At 40.2% G+C, this 20,672-nt stretch overlaps 1 pseudogene; it reads left to right on the plus strand.

Annotated features, from left to right (window-relative positions):
* Positions 1-5,739: 5,739 nt before the first annotated feature.
* LOC101601257 lies at positions 5,740-8,001 on the plus strand (annotated as a pseudogene).
* Positions 8,002-20,672: the final 12,671 nt, after the last annotated feature.

A 20,672-nucleotide genomic window follows, 5' to 3' on the forward strand; every position in this document is an offset into this window, starting at 1 on the left:
ATGTGTAAGGGAAATAGTACCAAGGACAACATGTCCCATGAAGTACCAGCACAAGCTCTCATATATGTGATGCCCATGTTCAGGCCAGATGTAACAAAACCTAAAGAATCTTGAAGTCTAGGTCCTGTCTTCTCGTTTCTGATATAAACACTAGTGACAACAGGGTGATGAAGGACATAAGGCATGAATGAGGAGAAAAAGCCAACTCATCATTGGCTACACACAGTGACAACTGAGAGCTTAGGACACTGAACGTCCATATCAGAAATGATCTAATTCTGTTTAAAGTACTAAATTGATAGGAGGTACAAAAACCACCACACTACTTTATCCCCTAGAATTATGTTTGCCCCATTACTATGCTTGAATTACATTTTAATATTTATGGTAATTATCAATTCATTCTCTGAGAAATTCATTCCTTTCCCCTTTGCTCTATATTTTCATCTGCCGTAAAAACAGTCTGAATTTTGAAGAAAGCTCCTGAAATGATAACACACAGATCCAAGGGGTGATTCAATTGCTAAATGCAAAACACATAGCTAGATATTAACAAGTGATTAAAAAACAAACAAAACCAGCACATCATTCACTGTTTGAAAGAGAAGTGTCTCCTTGGTGAGCTTCAGGAACACAGGAGACACTTGTGCTAGTCTATGCAGAATATTTCAACATAGCTGGGAGGACATGGACAGCAGAATGAAACATCTAAAGAATTCAGAGTCTCATTAGAGTTAAGTGCTATAGGGGATATATTTTTACATTCAGTGATTGAATATAATTAAATCTGTAATTGAACAATAAAAGATCTCTTCTGATTGACCTTGAAGTTAAATATAATTAATTGGTTCAACCTAACACAGCATATAGCACAAAGTTTTGTGGGCTGGAATAAGAATCAGTGTTGTGTAGGTAGGTAACAATAGAAGAAATTTAAAGGTGTGAAGCAGTAGTGAGGGTTCTTACAGTGATGTTCTTGCTAAACCTTCAAGTGTCATGGGCATGCCACATCCCTACTTCATTACTTTTACTGAAGATCATTTTTGCCTTCCTTTAAAACTTTGCTTTATGTAAGCAAATACCTTTGCCAATTTTATATAAAACCAAAATAAGTGCCGTGTGCCTGTGTGGTCATAAACTGATATGATACTGATCTTACCTAAGATGCTCATGCAAAGAAAAGGACACATTTGTCATGAATAGTGTTCACTCTATAGTTCAGTAAAGGGCAAGCACCCCTATGCCCATCATACCATTTCACCAGATATCTACAACCAAGTAAAATGAAAGACTAGACAACAAACTAGAAATGTAAAAAAAAAAAAAAATTAAAGTACATATCTGCATTCATATAAATTGCATAGTATTAAACTTTTGCAATCTACTAAATGAGGCAAACTACTCAAGAATATTTTTCAAACATGAATTTGCAAGCACATTACATTGGTAGCACAGAGTCTAGAATAAATTATAAAAGCAAGTTCAAAGTCTAACTGTATCCTTTGTCAGTATGTTAGGGAGAGGCACTGTTTCCATGAAATGTCAAATGGAATAGAAGGCCAATCTGCATCTTCCAGGTGAGAAAAACTCTTCCTCACATGCTGGCTTTGTCAGGAATCTGCTGGGCTGGAGCCGGGCTGGCCTGCTTTGTCATCATTCCATGTTCTCTCCGAGCTTCTCAGCAGATGTGCACTGAGCTCCATATAAAGTTGCCAGAACTAGGCTTGATGGGATAGGAACATTGAAAGAGAATAGCAACCTGCTGGACATACTAATACACTCAGCTCTACTTAGCAAGGAACATGGGCTCATGGTTACTATGACTTTGTATAGCCCTGCTTCCGAGAAAGGATGATCTGTGGGGTGACATTCCCAGCTGGGTTATGCTGGTCTACTGAAAAATCCAGCACACATGTTATTCATCATATTTTGGAGTAAAGAATTTTTTAAAAGAGATGAATTTTATGGACACTTAGGAAAATCTTCAAGCATTGAAAAATCTTGAAAGTTATGGGGACAAACTGAGATTCATGAGACAGGAACTCCAAAGCTATTAGCAATTTTGACCAGGAAATGTTGTTCTATAAATGCAGCAATATCTGAAATAGAAGTTGTTGTTGTTTTTTTTTAATTTCTGAATCATAACAGCAAACTACATATTTCCAAACTCTTGCTTTCCAGTTTCACATTCCTTCACACTCTGTTTTTTAACAATTTCACCATGTATCCTAGGCTAGTTGTTTTGAACTGAAGCATTCCTCTTGTCTCAGCCTCCTCACAGTCTACTAAATGGGAAAAATCCTCTTATTCAATACACAAGTCACACAGGGCATCACAGCAAGAATTCTGTGGAAGTAATTATCTTCTCTATGCTTTCCTTATATGGCTAGCTGGTGGCTGTACACTTTACTCTGCTAGGCTCTTCTGCCAGATCAGAACCACTGAGAGGTGGAAGCAAAAGGAAATTCATTTTTATCTGTTTGGGGATGTAGCAGTATTTTACATTGAGTAGACACTTTATAAATATTTTAGAATCCTTGAAGTGTAAGTTAATTTATATTAACTATTTTTTTCTTTGAGGTAGTATGAATCATGTGCTCTGCAGGGTAAATGAGGTATGGCAAGGTGTTACAAAAGTGATGTTGAGGAAATAAACAAAGTTCAGAGCATGGATGGATGCTTCTGTGATTGGCATAGGCAACGGGCATGCCCTAAGGGACTAAGAGAAGCACTGAGTTGTGGAAGGTGGAAGGAGCTAGTTGATAAACAGACCAGAATGTACCAAATTTCATTATTTTCTAGATGTTTAAAAGGCGATATCACTGGAATAAACATATGAAAAAAATTAAAGAGCTTGAAATCAGGAAAATATTGTACTTGAAGACAGAAGGTAGTGTCTCATTTAAGGAAGCAAAGTTACAGAAATTTTGAAAGAAAAGTAATATGCAAAAGTGTATGAAATATGATTGTTAACTATTTAAAAGCTAGGCCTAGACAAGGGAAATTAGTTCATTCTTCTGTGATTATAAACTTGGTTTCATTCAATTACTTAAATTGAATACATAAGTAATTTTTTAGTTAAGTAAAAATACAAGGCAGTAGGATTTTGTAGCCATCAGTAAGTATTTTTATAACAATTTTTATAACAATTTTATAACCATTTTTATAACAACACAACACTGGCTGATAGGTGATTGCAGAAATTTAAATGAATTAATCCCAAGGTAAGTAGAATTCACTCATTATGTATATTTAACATAGGAAAAATGATATCTGTAAATGGATGACAGTAGAACCTACAGTAAGAGTTGTGAAATTTGTTGATTGATACTTAAAAATACTAACATATGCTGAATCCACAAATGTTGCTTAGCTTTCATTTCCTTGAGAACTATTTTGTGTCCATTTCTTTTCATTTAACACTAACAAATACATGTGAAGTCTCCACACCTAATTCACTGACAAAATAACTTTAGAATATAAATTGTATTTTTTGACCCCCACTATAGCATTATTTTTTACTCAAGCATTTTCTGTTCTTAATCATCATTCATTTCATCAGTACTGAAAAAGCCAAAGTTCACTCCTCAATTGCTATAAACAATTGTCCACTACACCAAGCTGGTTTTAGCTCTTTTCTATCTCTTAAATCTATCACAGTTCCCATAGCTACTGTACTAAAGTATGTTTTCACCATCTCTTACCTAGAATTATGTTTATTTTCAATCCATTTCCTACATCACTAAACCTTGACTGCCTGGGTAATTTCTCTGACAAAGATATGATTATGCTATTCCACAGCTTAAAAAACTATGACATCCATTCACTGATAGCATTGCCTCAATAATGGAGACCAGATTTTGGTCATTCTCCCATCTTCCTGATGGACCAAAATGCTTTCATCTCGTTCAGAATTCAAAGTTTGTTTTCATACTGTTTGTATTGCAAGAGAATGTATCATAATTTTTAATATCTAAAAGTCCCAACCTAGTTAAATATGACTTCCCTTCCTACATACCTCAAAGCAAAAGAATGTACATAATTTAAAACAATTCTCATTTAGGAATATTGTACTAATCACCGATATTGGATTTGAAGAGAAAGACACAAAGATTGGCCATCTTTGAAAAGAATGTTTTCTTCATGTTAATTGCTTTTCGTAATATATGCTTAGTATCCTCAATTATAATGCATGTGTATAGGAAACTATATAGATGCCTTTTTATTTGGTTAACAACTTTGATACATGTTCTTGGTATTTTCCTCTTCACTGTGGTTTTTTGAGCTTCATTATTTGGATACTAATAGTTAAGGATATCCCTGAATCTTTGCTTTGCTTTGCTTTGCAAAATTGTGTTCAAAGTTTTATTCTTTTGCAGATACAGAAGCTACCAGAGACCATGCAGTACATCACTTTCAGGGTATCTTAATACCAATAATTCTGAATCATATCTCCTACTCTCCAAACTGCATGTCATTTATCCGCTCTGACTGCCCACCTGGAGTTCTTGACCAGTGTGTTGGTCCCTAGCTTGGGAAGTGCTATTTCTCAGTTCCTGTGAAAGACACCCGTATTTAAAATCTATTATTTCTGCATAAATAAATGATGTCTACATGTTCTGTAAGGCTCCTGGGTATGGTAAATTTTGATTTCTCTACATTAATTTCATTTATACATTTATCTAATTATGCTTGTTTGGTTTAGCAATGTGTGGAAATGGTAGAATATTCATAGATGAAACAATATGAATGAGGTTTGGCATTTTTTTGAGGCTTCATATAAATTTAGACATTTAAACTTGGACATAGATATTCACAATTGATTCAGCCATGGCATGCTCTTTTTTATTCTTCTCACCAGACCTTTGATTGTTTGATAGTCATGTAGGACGCCTGCATTGTGGGTATGTAAATGCTTCACAGATAGTCACAACAGCTCTGCTCATTCAAAAAAGTTGATTGCAGTTCACTTTTTATTTAAAATACTTCTGATAGGTATAAATATGAATACATGTGTACAAACATCAGTCCTTCAAGGGAATCATTGGATTGTATAACTGCTCTTAGTATTAAAAACATGTACTTTAGGAGGCTGAGGCCTGCGGTCCTGAGCGCAGCCGGGCCTCGCTCCCGGACTGGGCCTGGGAGCCGCCCCGAGGGTCGGCGGCGAGGGCCCTGCACTTCGACCGGCAGCTCGGCGGCAGGCTCAGGCCAGAGTTGGGGGGCGGGGGGAGGGCAAGGAGCGCCGCGCTGTGGGTCAGGGCGGGGGCTAGCCGGGGACACCCTCTTCTACGGCCCAGTTCCCACTTACGCAGGGGCTGCGGACCCACCGCCGCCAGCTGGCCCCTCTGCATGCCCCGGTTTGGTCTGCAAGGAAAACACATTTATTAAGTGCGGCTCGGTGGTCGTCCTTCATCTCCCAGTTTCGTCCAAGCCAAGAAATACAGGCAGAGCAACTCGGAGAGTTCGCCCTCGGCTCCCAGGCCCGGCTGCAGAGCCCGCTCGCCACGCGGCCAGCAGCGCGACCCGCGTGCGCGGCGAGCTCCCTGCGAGGATGGCCGCGGAGGGTCCTTTACGGGGCGTGGCCGGGACGCTAGGGCCGCCCCCTGCAATCTGACTCCGCAGCTGGCCGCTTCACCTTCTCCTTCCCCTTCCCGTCTTTTCCCTGGTGACCCCGGAAGTGGAAGTGAGCGCAGGTCGGCGGCCGCGGAGGGGACCGAAGGAGGAAGCGGAGCGGGAGCGGGAGCGGGAGGCTGAGCCGGGGGAGCTGCTCTCGTAGCTCCCCCTGGCCTCAGGCCCAGCTGCTCGAGGGGAGGAGTTTCCGCCGCGGCTCGGTACATTGCCTTCACCGCGTCTGCCCAGCCGGCATCAGATCTTACCGTGATGGCTGTGACCTAAAATCATCAGGAAGCCCCTGGGGTCATGGCCCAGAAGCACCCGGGAGAAGGAGGGTTGTGTGGAGCTCACCACAGCGGTGGTGGACCCTGAAATACTTTCATTCTCAGGACTCAGGGACTCAGCAGGGACTGCTCCCAATGGTACCGGCTGCCTCACAGAGGCACTCCGGTCCTAAGTACACACAGCCCCCAAACCCAGCCCACTGGTCGGATCCAAGCCATGGTCCCCCAAGGGGTCCAGGACCACCTAGAGAAGAAGACCCTGAACAGAGTGAGGCGTCTTCAGAAGAGGGATCAGGAGGGGACCAGGAACTCTCAAGAGAACGAGGCTGGGTACCAAGAGGATGGGAACCCTTGTTTTTCCATTCCATCTGCTTGTAACTGCCAGGGAACTCCTGGACTCCCTGAAGGGCCTTACTCTGAGGGAGGAGATGGCTCTTCTAGCAACTTTTGCCACCACTGTACCTCTCCAACCTTGGTGGAAGATGAAGAGTTGGAAGAAGAGTATGATGAAGATGAACCTCTTAAATTCCCATTGATTTTTCACGTGTGCCCAGTGGAAAGAAACTCCCACCCCGGAGGCAGAGGCACCGGTTTCTGACCAAGGAGGATACTCGGGAAGGTGGACGAAGAGATCCCAGGTCCCCTGGTCGACATCGTCTGGGCCGGAAACGAAGTCAAGCTGATAAGCGCAGAGGCCTGGGATTGTGGGGGGCAGAGGAGCTATGTCAGCTTGGACAGGCAGGCTTCTGGTGGCTGATTAAACTGCTGGTGTTGGTGGGGGAATATGTGGAAATGTGTGGCCATCTCATTTATGCATGCAGGCAGCTGAAAGGCAGTGATCTGGACCTTTTTCAAGTCTGGGTGGGAGTCTGGGCAGGGAGACTGAGGGGCTGGGGACATGTGGTGTTCCAGTGTCTCAGTCAGGGGTTTTCTTGTGGGGCAGGACTGTTCACCCGTTTTCTTAGGCTGCTGGGTGCTTTCCTGCTCCTGGCTCTTGCCCTCTTTTGGGGTTGTCTGCAGTTGGGCTGGCGGTTTGTGGTGGGACTGGGTGACTGGTTAGGCTGGAGGGATAAGGTCACTTGGCTCTTCTCTTGGCTGGACTCTCCAGCCTTGCAGCGTTGCTTGACTCTGCTGAGAGAGAGCAGGCCATGGAAGCAGCTGGTAAGATTAGTTCACTGGACTTGACTGGAATTGCCTTGGGTCAAGCAGAGGGCTGATAGGGTAATGCACCTGTGGCTAGTGGACGCTACTGCCAGCCGGAAGAGGAAGTGGTTCGACTTTTGACCATGGCTGGTGTTCCTGAAGATGAACTAAACCCTTTCCATGTGCTGGGGGTTGAAACCACGGCATCAGATCTTGAACTAAAGAAGGCCTATAGGCAGCTGGCAGTGATGGTTCATCCTGATAAAAATCATCATCCTCGGGCTGAAGAGGCCTTCAAGGTTTTGCACGCAGCTTGGGACATTGTCAGCAATCCTGAAAGGAGAAAGGAATATGAGATGAAACGAATGGCAGAGAATGAACTGAGCTGGTCAGTGAATGAGTTTTTGTCCAAGCTGCAAGATGACCTCAAGGAGGCAATGAATACTATGATGTGTAGCCGATGCCAAGGAAAGCATAGGAGGTTTGAAATGGACAGGGAACCTAAGAGTGCTAGATACTGTGCTGAGTGTAACAGGCTGCATCCTGCTGAGGAAGGTGACTTTTGGGCAGAATCAAAATGGGCTGGATGTCAGCGTGTGGGAATCTCAACAGATACCAATAGAGTTCCTTATCACATCTCATTTGGTTCTCGGGTGCCAGGCACCAGTGGTCGGCAGAGAGCCACCCCGGAAGCCCCTCCTGCTGATCTTCAGGATTTCTTGAGTGGAATCTTTCAAGTACCCCCAGGGCAAATGTCCAATGGGAACTTCTTTGCAGCTCCTCATCCTGGCCCTGGGGCCACTGCAGCCTCCAAGCCCAGTAGCACTGTACCCAAGGGAGAAGCCAAACCGAAGCGGAGGAAGAAAGTGAGGAGGCCCTTCCAACATTGACACCCCTTCTCTTCTTTCCTCAAATCAATGTCAGGGAGTCAAAAGGGCTGTGTACAGCACAGGATGGAGTTTGACTTGTTTATTTTTAAATATTTTAAAAAGGGAAAATTTAAATTCTTCTCTCAGTACCCATTGGAAGTCCCTGAAACACTCTCCCTCCTTTCCAGCACCCAGGAACTGAATCTTGTCTTCTGACACTACCAAAGAAATAGGTAGGGGAGGTAGGGGTGGCTAGAGTAAAGAACATAGGTCCTGGACCTAAGCTGGACAATAGATTCCTTTGTGGTGTGGGAACTGGGTGTTCCCTAGGATCTGTATGCCTTTATCTTACCATTTGCTCCTAGAGCAAATGACACACACACCCCTTTTTAAACTGAGTGTATCTAATTTTAGCCCATTTCAGGGGTTGCCCCCTTATCCTGATATTCTAGCTAAAAGAATCAGAAAGCATGTAGCCCTAATTCTGGAGATGCAGAGTTCAGTGTGGAAACAGAACGTTTTCTCTGAATTTCACCTTATAGGTAAATTAACCTAATTTCAGGCTGTTGCAAGGACGGCCAAAATTAATAATTTCTAAAAAGCAGACTCATGCCCTCTGTCCTTGGGTGAGGGGGAAGGATAGGAGGCTACTAGAAGCCCCCTTGTGATCCAAGGGTTTGTATTTTTTTAAGTTTGTTCATATTTGTATGTACATATCTATTTAAAGCCAGGGGATTATCTTTCTATAAATATAACTGGCAACTTAAAAAAAAACATGTACTTTAAATAATTATTGAAATGAATGATTTACCTTGAGTTTCTCCATCTCTATGATGAAGTTATAAAGTCATAGATCCATGGAAGTTTCTACACAGCATCTTGAATCCTACCCTTGCTAATTTTAAAAAGCCTGCAATTCTCCATGCCAGCATGCTGGTATCCTGTTAGCAGCATTATTTCCTTGGACTTAAATTCACATAATCTTCCCTGCTGATTGAGGAGACCAAAGTGTCAAGACACACCATCTGGAGGAATCCAGGCCCAGGAAACCCCCAGAGGAGAACAGAGCAATCTCTTGTCCTTCAAGCAAGCCTGACAGGATGATGTCTAATATTTTTGGACCAAGTGAAAGACCTCAGAGCATACCCAAGAGGACAAACCTCACAGTGGTGAAATGTAGTGGCATCTTTGACTCAACTCCAGCACAGACCTATTTTGTAAAAACCATTTTTATTGACAATTTCCATAAATAAAGAAAATAAACCACAATAATTCCCTCCCAACAACCTCTTTTCCACCCCCAAATCCACCGTATATTGGATCCCTTCTTTTATCCAATTAGTTTCTCTTCTATTTTGATGCCATTCTTTTTTCTTCCTATTATGGAAGTCTTGTGTTCATAGTGCAGATCTGACTACTTTAGAACCCTCCTGGTGGGAAGACCAGTGGCATGGTGGTTCCCCAGTCGCTGCACATTTGACACTCCCAAACAAGACATCATATTTTACTGTACCTTTGAAGAAGACGTGGGGCATGAACTCAAAGTTGCACCTATCTCTAAGCCCAAGAAGTGCAGGGGAAAACGGCAGCTCCAGGGAAGGAAACCTTGGCAAGGCACCTGACCCTAAGTTGGCAGCCTCCTAGGCTTCCAAGAGACACACCCAGCATCTCTTTCTGTGTGTAGCAGAACCAACACTGGGTGCTTGGGTAATGAATGAACAGGGGTGGGAAAGAGTTTGTCACACAGGTTGGCTGCTGGTCATTGGCCTGCTGCCATCACAAAGGATGCATAAGACTACCTTCCAGGATGCCAGGATACATGTCTGGGGATATAAAATGGGACACATACCCCCACCCAGTGTCTGCCCTTTACTCATTCCATCTGGAACAAAACTGTAAGGTGGGGAGGGCAGGGAAAAATGGTGCTGGGAAGCAGGGGGTTTGGCAAGATTTTAGTGGTCCTCCTTGTGCTCACAAAGACTAACAAAGTCACAATGGCCAATGTAATCAGGGATGGCTGGCTGGCAGAGTCAAGCTGCTTTGTCCAAAAGAGGTTCCTCCTGCTCAATCTGGAAAGACTCTACTCCATCCTTTCTTCCCTGATACTTCTGGTAGGCATGTTAGAAGTTGTTTTGTGAGGCTGACTTCCAGGCAAGATGGTGTCTGCCTAGTCATGCCTCACCTCGCAGGGAAGGAAACACAAGATCTTTTGAGTTTTTAGGGGTTTGGAGATCCTAGTAGACCTCCAGTGGGAGGGTGCAGAGGAGCAAAGCAGGGAATCCACTGATTCCCATGGCTCCCAGTAGCCCACCAGTCCCTCAATCCCCTCAAGCAGCCTTTCCAGCTGCAGTCCCAGCCATCATCCCAGCGGCCCCACCAACAGGTCCCTCCTACACTAGGCCACACCAGCCACAACCAGGTTCTCCTGCACTACCTGAAGGCTACTGGGACCCATCAACAGGCTAGTGTCCCCCCACCCTCCTTCAGTGTTCCTGCCACCTGGGACCTCTTTACTATCATCATCCCACCCTCTGCCCCACCTTGTGTGAAACAGGTCCTCCTGCACTTCATGCAGGCTACTCAGACCCAAGTCACCAGGATAGCATTCCCCTCCCTCCTTCAGGTTTCCTGACAACCAGTAAGAAGGCCACTTCTTACTTGTCAAGGGAATGATCTAACAAAAGGATATCACAATCTTAAATCTTTATGCACCAAACACAGGTGCACCACAATTTATAAAACAAAACCTACTTGAAAATAAAACAGAAATAATCACCAACACCATCATGGTTGGGAACTTCAGTACTCCACTATTAGCAGTAGATAGATCATCCAAACAGAAAATTAACAGGGAAGCAAGACACGTCAATGAAACCATAGATCAATTAGACCTAACAAACATCTACAGAAAATTCTACCCAAAATTCACAGACTACATATCCTTCTCAGCAGCTGATGGAACCTTCTCTAAAATAGAATATATACTGGTTCATAAAGCCTGCCTCCATGTATTTAGGAAGATTTACATAATTTCCTACATGTTAGCAGATCACAATACTGTATTGCTAGAAATTCACAACAAAAGATGCACAAAGAATCCCATCAGCTCCTGGAAACTAAACAACACACTTTTAAACAATAAATGGGTAGTGGACAAAATATAAAATGAAATTGCAAAATTTCTAGAAATGAATGACAGTGTGACCACAACATACCAAAACTTATGGGACAATAATAAAGGTGGTTATCAGGGAAAACTTCATAGCACTAAATACCTTCAACCAAAGACAAAGAGATTCCAAATCAATAACCTAACCATCCACCTACAAGCACTGGAAAAACAAGAATAATGCAATCCAAAAAGCTCCAGATAGAAAGAAATAATTAAGATTAGAGCAGAAATTAATGAATTGACAAGTAAGAAAACAATTAAGGAAATTGATGAAACAATGAGCTGGTTCTTTGAAAAAATAAACAAGATTGATAAACCCCTGGCCAATTTGATCAAGTGGGGGGAAAAAGAGAGAGAGAGACATGCTTCAAATTAACACAGTTACAAATGAAAAAGGAGAGATCACAACAGACATAAGTAAAATTTGGAGAATCATCAGGACTTACTTTAAAATCCTCTACTCCACAAAACTGAATATGGAGGAAATAGATGAATTTTTGGTCGCATACCACCTACCAAAGCTAAACTCAGAGCAGACTAATCCCTCAACAAACCTATCACACCCATTGAGATTGAAAAGGTAATCAAAAACCTCCCCCAAGAAGAGAGTTCAGGACCAGATGGCTTCTCAGCTGAATTCTATCAAACCTTCATGGAAGAACTGAATCCAATCTTTCTCAACTGTGCCACACAATTGGGAAACAAGGAAAGCTCCCCAACTCCTCTGTGATGCTGGTATCACCCTAATGCCAAAACCAGGCAGAGATGCCACAAGGAAAGAAAACTCTACAAATGTTTTCCTGGTGAATTTAGATGCAAAAATCCTGAACAAAAGCCTCAAAAACAGAACTCAAAAACACATCAAAAGCATTATCCACCTTGATCAAGTAAACTTCACCCCAGGAATGCAGGGGTGGTTCAACATACAGAAATCTGTCAATGTAATTCACCACATAAACAAGCTTAAGCAAAATAACCACATGATTATTTTGATAGATGCAGAAAATGCCTTTGACAAAATACAACATCACTTCATGATCAAAACACTGGAGAGAATTGACATGGATGATTTATATCTCAAAAGAATAAAGGCTATATATAAAGCTCCTAAAGCCCAAATAATACTTAATGGGGAGAGACTGAAGAAATTTTCACTGAGGTCAGGAACAAGGCAGGGGTCGCCACTCTCACCTCTGCTCTTAAACATAGTACTGGAAGTCCTAGCTCAAGGAATAAGATTGGAGAAAGAAATAAAAGAGATACAAATGGGAAAGGAAGAAGTTAAGTTAGCACTATTCACAGACATGATTCTATACATAAGTGACCCAAGAACCACCATCTCAAAACTCTCAAAAGTGATTAATTCCTTATGCAAAGTATCAGGATACAAAATCAATGCACAAAAATCAAGTTACCTTTCTATATGCAGAAGACAAAGATACAGGGGAAGAAATAAGTGATATTTTCCCATTTGCAATAGCAACAAAAAATAATAATACCTCAGAATAACATTAACCAGGGATGTGACAGGCCTATACAATGAAAACATAAAAACATTCAAGAAAGAAATTGAGGAGGACTTGAGAAAATAGAAAAACCTCCCATGCTCCTGGATAGGCAAAATTAACATTGTGAAAGTAGCAATCTTATCAAAAGGAATATACAGATTTAATGCAATACTAATAAAAACTGAACAATTTTCTTCACACAGAGAAAAAAATGTTCTCAAATTTCATATGGAATGGCAGAAGTCCTCAGATATCCAAGCATATCCTTAGCAAAGTAAACACCCCTGGAGGTACTACCATACCTGATCTAAAGCTATATTACAAAGTTATAGTAATAAAAACAACATGGTACTGACCTAAAAACAGGATTATAGACCAATGGAACAGAATCAAGGACCTGGGCTTTGGGTCAAGTAACTACAGTGATCTAATATTTGGCAAAGGCCCTAACAATGTAGGCTGTAAAAAAGAGAGGATCTTCAATTAATGGTGCTGGACAAACTGGATAACCATATGCAGGAAAATGAAACTCAACCTAAACATCTTGTCATGCACAAAAATAAAGTCCAAGTGGATCAAAGACCTCAATACAAGACATGATGGAATTCTATACTGTAGTAAGGAAAAATGATACAATGAAATTTGAAGAAAAATGGTCAAACTTGGATCAGATCATTCTTGATGAACTCACCCAATCTCAGAAAAATAATCATTGCATGGTCTCACTCATCTGTGGCTCCTCACCTGATGCTGCCCAAGATGCTGACATACCTAATAACATTCCTAAGTGCCAGACAATAGGGAAGGACAGGTGGGAGGGAATGTTAAGGGTGGGGTGGGTCACAAAAGTGGACCCAAAAGGAAACGGTACCATAAAATCCTATATCCTGAAAGACAGACTAAATGGTTGAACTTTCATCAGGTCCTTAGAGGGAACACCTCAATCACAGGGCCTGGAAAGGGTATGATGTAGACTAACCTTTAATCTTCTCCTGTTTCTCTCCCTCTCTCTCCCTCTTCTCTCTTCCTTTTTTATATTACCTATCTTTTTCTTCCTTCTTTTCCTTTGGTGCTGGACTATAACTCCCTGTACCAGCATGCAGTTAATATCCACAATGAGCTGTTGAACAGAGAGACCTACAAGTTTCCCCCACCCCCCCAAAAAAGACAAAATTTTGTCAGAGTACTTGATGACCCATCAAAGGTTAATGGTAAGTCCCTACTGCTGAAGACACCATATGCTGTTGGTATGCGACATGGAGTGGCCTGGCAGGAATCTGGAAGATTCAGTCCCCAGACAGCTCATCTAATGCCAGAAGGTGCTACATGAGTGACTGGGGGAAAATGTCCAACATCTGTCTGAGCAACTCGTGGTCTAAGCTACTTAGCAGCAAGCAACCTGACTGATGTTCATCCAAGTGCAATAGTGACACACAGCCATGGTGGGTAACCAGATGCTCTTGATTTGGCTAATTGATCTGCTCAGTAGAATGGAACCCATATCTGGAGCTGAGAAACAAGTCAGAAGCATATCCAAAAAATCAGCCACTCTCCAATATAAATCTCCCACCAATTGGAGGCTACAAGAGGGCCTACACCTGTAAAATTCTCTCTAAAATAATAATGGTTGTCCCATTTATCTGGTGCTGACTTCACTCTCTGTTGGAGAATTTGTTTCTCATTTTCAAATGGATGCAGACGCTGAGGAGAGAATCAGCCCATCACACCTCACCAGGGCCCCAGTTGAAACCATAGGATAATTGGGAAAAGGAGCAAGAATGCTGCTTTCTTGGTGAACCTGGTACCAGGACAAGGGTGAAGGAGATAGACATAGAAAATACCCAATTCCTACCAAACCAGGTAGATATCCACAGACACAGAGGCTCCCAAGACCTCATCACTGAAGTAGACCTCAAACAAACCCAACATGGCTCAGGGAACTTCATGGGAGAGGGGGCCAAAAGATTGTTTGAGCCATAAGTTAGGCTATTATGAAGAGACATTGCTTCTTCCCCATAAGTGATGACTACACCCGCAATGCACAACCCACAATCCCCAATAAAGAGGGTCCCTCTGGAGGGGGAAGGATAGGGAGGAGGCTAACAATAGTGCCAACATGGCTGTATACATACTGTGTACATATGTAATAAAAAAAAAAAAAAGTGGGCTGGGGCTGGAGAGATGGCTTAGCAGCTAAGCGCTTGCCTCTGAAGCCTAAGGAACCCGGTTTGAGGCTCAGTTCCCCAGTTCCATGTTTGCCAGATGCACAAGGGAACTCATGCATCTGGAGTTCATTTGCAGTGGCTAGAGGCCCTGGCACGCCCATTCTCTCTCTCTCTCTCTCTCTCTCTCTCTCTCTCTCTCTCTCTCTCTCTCTCCCTCTCTCTCTCTCTCTGCCTTTCTCTCTCATGCTCTCAAATAAATAAATAAAAATAAACACACAATTTTTTTTTTAATGGGCTGGAAAGATGGCTTAGCAGTTAAGGTGTTTGCCTGCAAAACCAAAGGAAGCTGGTTTGATTGTCCAGGACCCACTTAAGCCAGGTGCACAAGGTGATGCATGCTTCTGGAGTTCATTTACAGTGGCCAGAGGCCCTGGCACGCCCATTCTTTCCCTCCCTCTTTCTCTCACTCTGTCTGCCTCTTTCTCTCTATCAAATAAATAAATAAATAAAATTTAAAAACTAATACCTTCAAGCACATATGGTGCAAACATTTTCTAGAATTGTTTCAGAACAAAAGAAAACCTATCCTCATATCACATTACAATTTTGACAGTAATATTTTGTTTTCATAGGACAGATTTTGATATAACAGTTGAATTAAATTAGTAACCATACACTCAAAAGATACAATAAAATATATTTACTAAATCTGGTGGCAAAAAGGTTTAGGCAATCACTATTTTTATTTTAAAAATTCATATTCTATTTTTTCCTCCATTAAAGTCTAAGGTAAGAGGAAAGAAGCCTCTTCTATGTCAGTGAGAAGATAACAAGTGCAAAGAACTTAGGTGTATATAATTACTTACTTGAGCTTTGTGGGAGTGAAAAGTTAGTAATGTTTGTGAAGAAAGTAAGAGAGATATCTTTGTCTCTATTTGTACAAGTTTCTATCAATGTGATCAAGGATGATTTACATAGACTCCACATTATAGTCACCTTGTACACCACAAGAAGTGATAAGTTGTATGTTTCACAGGGTTACTATTAGAATTAAATGTTTATAAAACATTTATTAAATTCTAACATGTACATGTAATAAATAAAATGTATTTGATGTAATGTATATAATATTAGAATATCTGACAATTGTCATTGTTAAGCTCTGTACCAGCAGATTACTTGATGCATAAGAATTAAGACCCCAAGAATTCTAACCTGAAGATGCTGGGTTGCACTTTAAACATCTGAAAAGATTCACTGACAGCAGCTTAAGGTGGAGTAATGTTTTGGGCCACAAAGCCCTGAGATTATGAAAGTGTAGAGGATGTAAGTCTAGAGAATCCAAAAAGTAGATCTTAGAGATAACTTTTGAAACAAGACAACTATGTTGAGACTTGCTTAAAAGAGTCCATATTTTATACATTGGGGTCTCAACTACATGAGTACACAGGATTCCAAGTAAAATCCACCTAGGTATTGCCTTTGGACATGGGGGAAAACTATACTCACAAGAAAGATATTAAAGTTTTGCTTGATTAAAAAATTGGTCACTCACAAAATAAGACTTTATGCAAAATCTCAAAGTCTTTGAACCTATTTTGTCATCAAGCAAATGGAGCTATAAGGCATTTCTTTAACATGATACTTTGAGGGGGAAAATTCCCTGAGAATACTGCCTGGTAATATAACAAAGCATTTACTTTCCTTTACTGAAACAGTCTTGTGGTGACATGCAGTGAGTAGAGATCTCTCTTCCCTGGTCAATCAAGGTCTGTTCTCAGTGATAAAGGCATGGACAGTAATAACAACATCTCAACTGTGCTCAAGAACCCCCTGCAGTCTTTTCCTCTGGATGCTGAGAGAGTAGATATCTTTAATCTAAATGCTCCTGCCTCCTATTAAAGGGCAGGATATAATTGGGATGTCAAAATTTTTAAGATCTAATGGCATATTTAGAATAGCTCAATATCAACAGTGTGTTCTAAACCCAGCTTCCATCACAAATATACAGAATCAAAGTAGGAAAAGGAAAAAACAGCCAGTTAGTTGCTGAAGCACAGGTATAGTCATTGGAAAGATAAGAATTAATGCAAAACTTGCATAAAGACACACATGAAATCAATTAATTGAATGGGATGCTTGATACCATCCTGATGGCCTGGCATTTGTTTTCATATGCATGTAATACCACAGTGAGTGTGGACAATTTAACTATTTCTCATACCTAAATGCAATTTAGTAATGAAGAAATACAAGCCAAAAGAAAAAGGAGAAAAACTAAATTAGTACAACCTAACTTCCTTATAGAGCTCCTTTCTTTTGCTACCATGAACTATTTGAGGTTAATTTTTTAAAAACAGACAAAAAATATAGCAACAGCCTGTTTCTCTAAAACTGTATAGGTTTATAAAACCTCTATATATTGTAAACAGTATCATGACAATTATACAAAAATGCAATCTTCCTCCTCCTTATCTTGCTATGCATTCAATATTGTGTCACTGACTGGCAAACAATATCTTACCTTTAATGCACAGTTCAACATATAAACAGAAACCTGCTTGAATAACCATGTAGAATTTCAGCTAGGCAACAGAAGCAGGTCAAGAATGTATCCAGCTAGGCTAGGGGTCACAGGCCTGAGTTCTGGGAGGAAGGAACATAAGTTGGAGCCCAGCCTGGACTACATAGATGTATTTTAAAAAAAAAAGACAAAAAGAAGAAGGGGAGGCAGAGAAGGAAGAAGTTCCTTTTACCACCAAGCAAAGGGACTTTTGTAGGGTTCATCCTTGACTGCATGTTTTAAAATGGAAGCATACAAAGTTCTGGTTGAATAGTAAGTGGCCATTAAACTTAAAATCCTAGCCAAGCTAAAGTTGTACTGGCCAAAATTCACATTGGAAATATTGTGAAAAGACTGAGTTGCCTTTTCACTGACAAGAGTTGAGTTTGTCTACTTTTATTAAGAAATTTGAAATAAAAAATTATTGTGGTTGCTATACTGTAAAATCCCCATGCTGAGTTTACTTTATTGAGTGGTGTTCTCTAAGTGTCTTCTAACTTCTTTCCTTTATAGAAAAGTACTTGAGACTACTGAAATTTTTTTTTAACCTTTAATGTTTTAACTATTATTCAAGGAAATTTCATGCTAATATATTTGTGATGATCTTAAATATGCACAGAAATGTTTTCTTTGTTTTCAGATAAATAACATATATCTAAGTATATAACCTAGTATTAGGTAACCTGAGCTCATTGGAAAAGTAAAACAATTTGCATCTTCACCTCACCTAATTTGGAGAGTGCTATGCTAAAGTATTTGCATGTTGCTACCTAGGCTTGCAAATAACCAGGAGCACAGGTGGTTACAACTCCTATGACTGACTATTGGCACTTTCTCACACCTCACCTAATTGATAATATATCAAGAAAAAAAAAAAAAACTTGAGGAAGCCCAAAATGTAAAAGCAGAAATCATTTTATGTCAATGAAACCTAAGTAGAAGAATGGGTTTCTTATTTATATTTCCAAATGCCTAATGCTTGAGAGTTACGGCAAATATTTTGTATACCTATCAGCACAGAGACTACTCTTCCATCAGAAGCAATCTAAATGCACTGAATCTAATTATGCTGTAGGCCCATTAATTACCTGGACCAGTGCCTTTGTGCTCATTCTTGTCATGTTGACATGTCTGAAATCTTGCCAAATATTAGTTTTGTTTGAATATTATTTCCGCCTTTGTGCTGGCTTTCCTTTTGCAAAACCCAGATTCATGAAAAGGAAACAACCCTAAATTATCATCTATGTATTTATTTCATTATTAAAGCCTTCAGTTGGAAAACTGACATCATATGTAAGAAGTCTCTGGCCATAGCCTGCAAGTCAATATTCAAGACAGTAATTCCCAACTGGGATTCTTTAGAAATGATCCTGCCTTGCTTCCACCATAAGCATTTTTGTTTCATTGCTCTGGGATGCACTCTCCACACTGAAATTTATTTTCTTTTTAATCCAGGTAACGGTAACTTTATAATACAGCAAGACCTAGTATCCACTGACTTTGGTAATAGGTTGGCAGGCTTTGAAAAGACTAAAAAGAGCAAAGTCTCTTTCAGCTCTTCCTTCATGTAGAGAAAATTTTACAAATGATGGTCACAGATTTCCTTTCTACCTCCACCTTTGCAACTTCAAGATAAACAGTTTCTTCTACTTCATGACTTCTCATAAACCTTTAGATGTATCTACAATGGAGGAATGTTCCAGAAAAGATATTCATCTCAGGTATGTTAATCCTGCTTAGTCAAGAAATGGAAGGTTGATATCATCCCCCTGGATCTACAGAGATTGGTTTATCATTGCCACAGAATTGTTTTTGATAATCGAAATACATCCTTTGGGTTTGTACAATTCATGAAGCAAAGTTGTTTCAAATGCTAGTATGTCAAAATCACAAATAATCCCACATATATGCACCAATTTAACTCAAATAGTGATCATAATTTTGCCTATTCATAGAAAATATTGACTACATTGTTTCAGCAAAATCTTTACATAAATGATAACTGTCAGACATAATGAAGCACTCTTAAATGTCATTACAAGATAAGATACAAGAAATACTTATAAACTTTTAATGCTTTTAGGTGGGTATTTGTGAGGTAAATAAATACATAGGTCTTTTTACATGATACAAAATGAGATAACAGGATTGGAGACATTGCTTAATGTTTAAGGCATTTTCCTGCAGATCCTGACAACCCAGCTTCAATCCCCAGTACTCACATAAAAACAGATGCATAGGGTGGCATCTGTATCAAGTTCATTTGCAGTGGCTAGAGGCCCTGGAGTTCCCATTCTCTCTCTTTCTCTCTTGCTGTCTCTCTTCTCTCCTTCTCTCTCTGCTTATAAATACATAAAATATTTTAATGAGATGGCAATCATTCCCAAACATTTCATAGAACTGAAATTATATTATATCTAACCTGAAATATGTAATTATACAAATTTAAATTGACTGTATAAGATTCTAAATAACATATTTGTTTCTCTTCTCAATGAGTGTTAATTAAGTAGCTTTTAATATACTTTAAATATGTACTAGAATGTTAGGTAACTATAACATTGTTAAGAATGATGGTATTAGTGATAAACATACAAAATTACAACTTTCTCCAGGAATATGCTAAACTTAACTTGTGAATCCTTATAGTTATGCTTCCTAAAACTCAGTAAGGTGAACACTTAGGCTCTCTCCACCTCTAGATGTAGAAATTGGATTAGTGTGCTCATATGCTTTCCTACTTCACACAGAAAAAAGTATGGGAGCCAAGACTGAAGCCAGAAACCATACCTAAGGTAATGAGATGAAACTGTCACTTGACCTCAGCCAAAGGACCATTCTAAATGTTTTGAAGACAGGTTTAACATCCTTTTTCCCAATGTGTCTCTATTAAGTTACTCTTCTCAATATGGTATGTTACCTAGAGATTTAGGAGCATGCATGTACATTGTTTTTATTTCACTTGTGACACTCGCATTCAAATATGGGATTAAAAATTAATAAAATGAATTTTAAATGCTTTATTTAATTTGTGTGTGTGTGTGTGTGTGTGTGTGTGTATACAGACATGCACTCCAGTGTTATCTTTCAGGATCACTGTCTCCAACTGCCATGTTCATTATTTTTTGTTATGTGTGTACTTGTAATTGAACTCATTTCCTTAAGTTTGTGAGGCAGATGCATTACCCAGTAAATTATCCCCCTGGGTGGCAAAACACCTTTATTTTACAGAACACATCCATATACATTTTAAAGACTGAAGACTCCTTTTTTTTTTTTTTTAATTAGTTTTGTACTCAGTGAATACTGTCAAGTTGGTATCATTGTTAGCCTCCTCCCAGACCTCCCCCTC

Source organism: Jaculus jaculus, chromosome 7, assembly GCF_020740685.1.
Source record: "Jaculus jaculus isolate mJacJac1 chromosome 7, mJacJac1.mat.Y.cur, whole genome shotgun sequence".
Classification (NCBI taxonomy): domain Eukaryota; kingdom Metazoa; phylum Chordata; class Mammalia; order Rodentia; family Dipodidae; genus Jaculus; species Jaculus jaculus.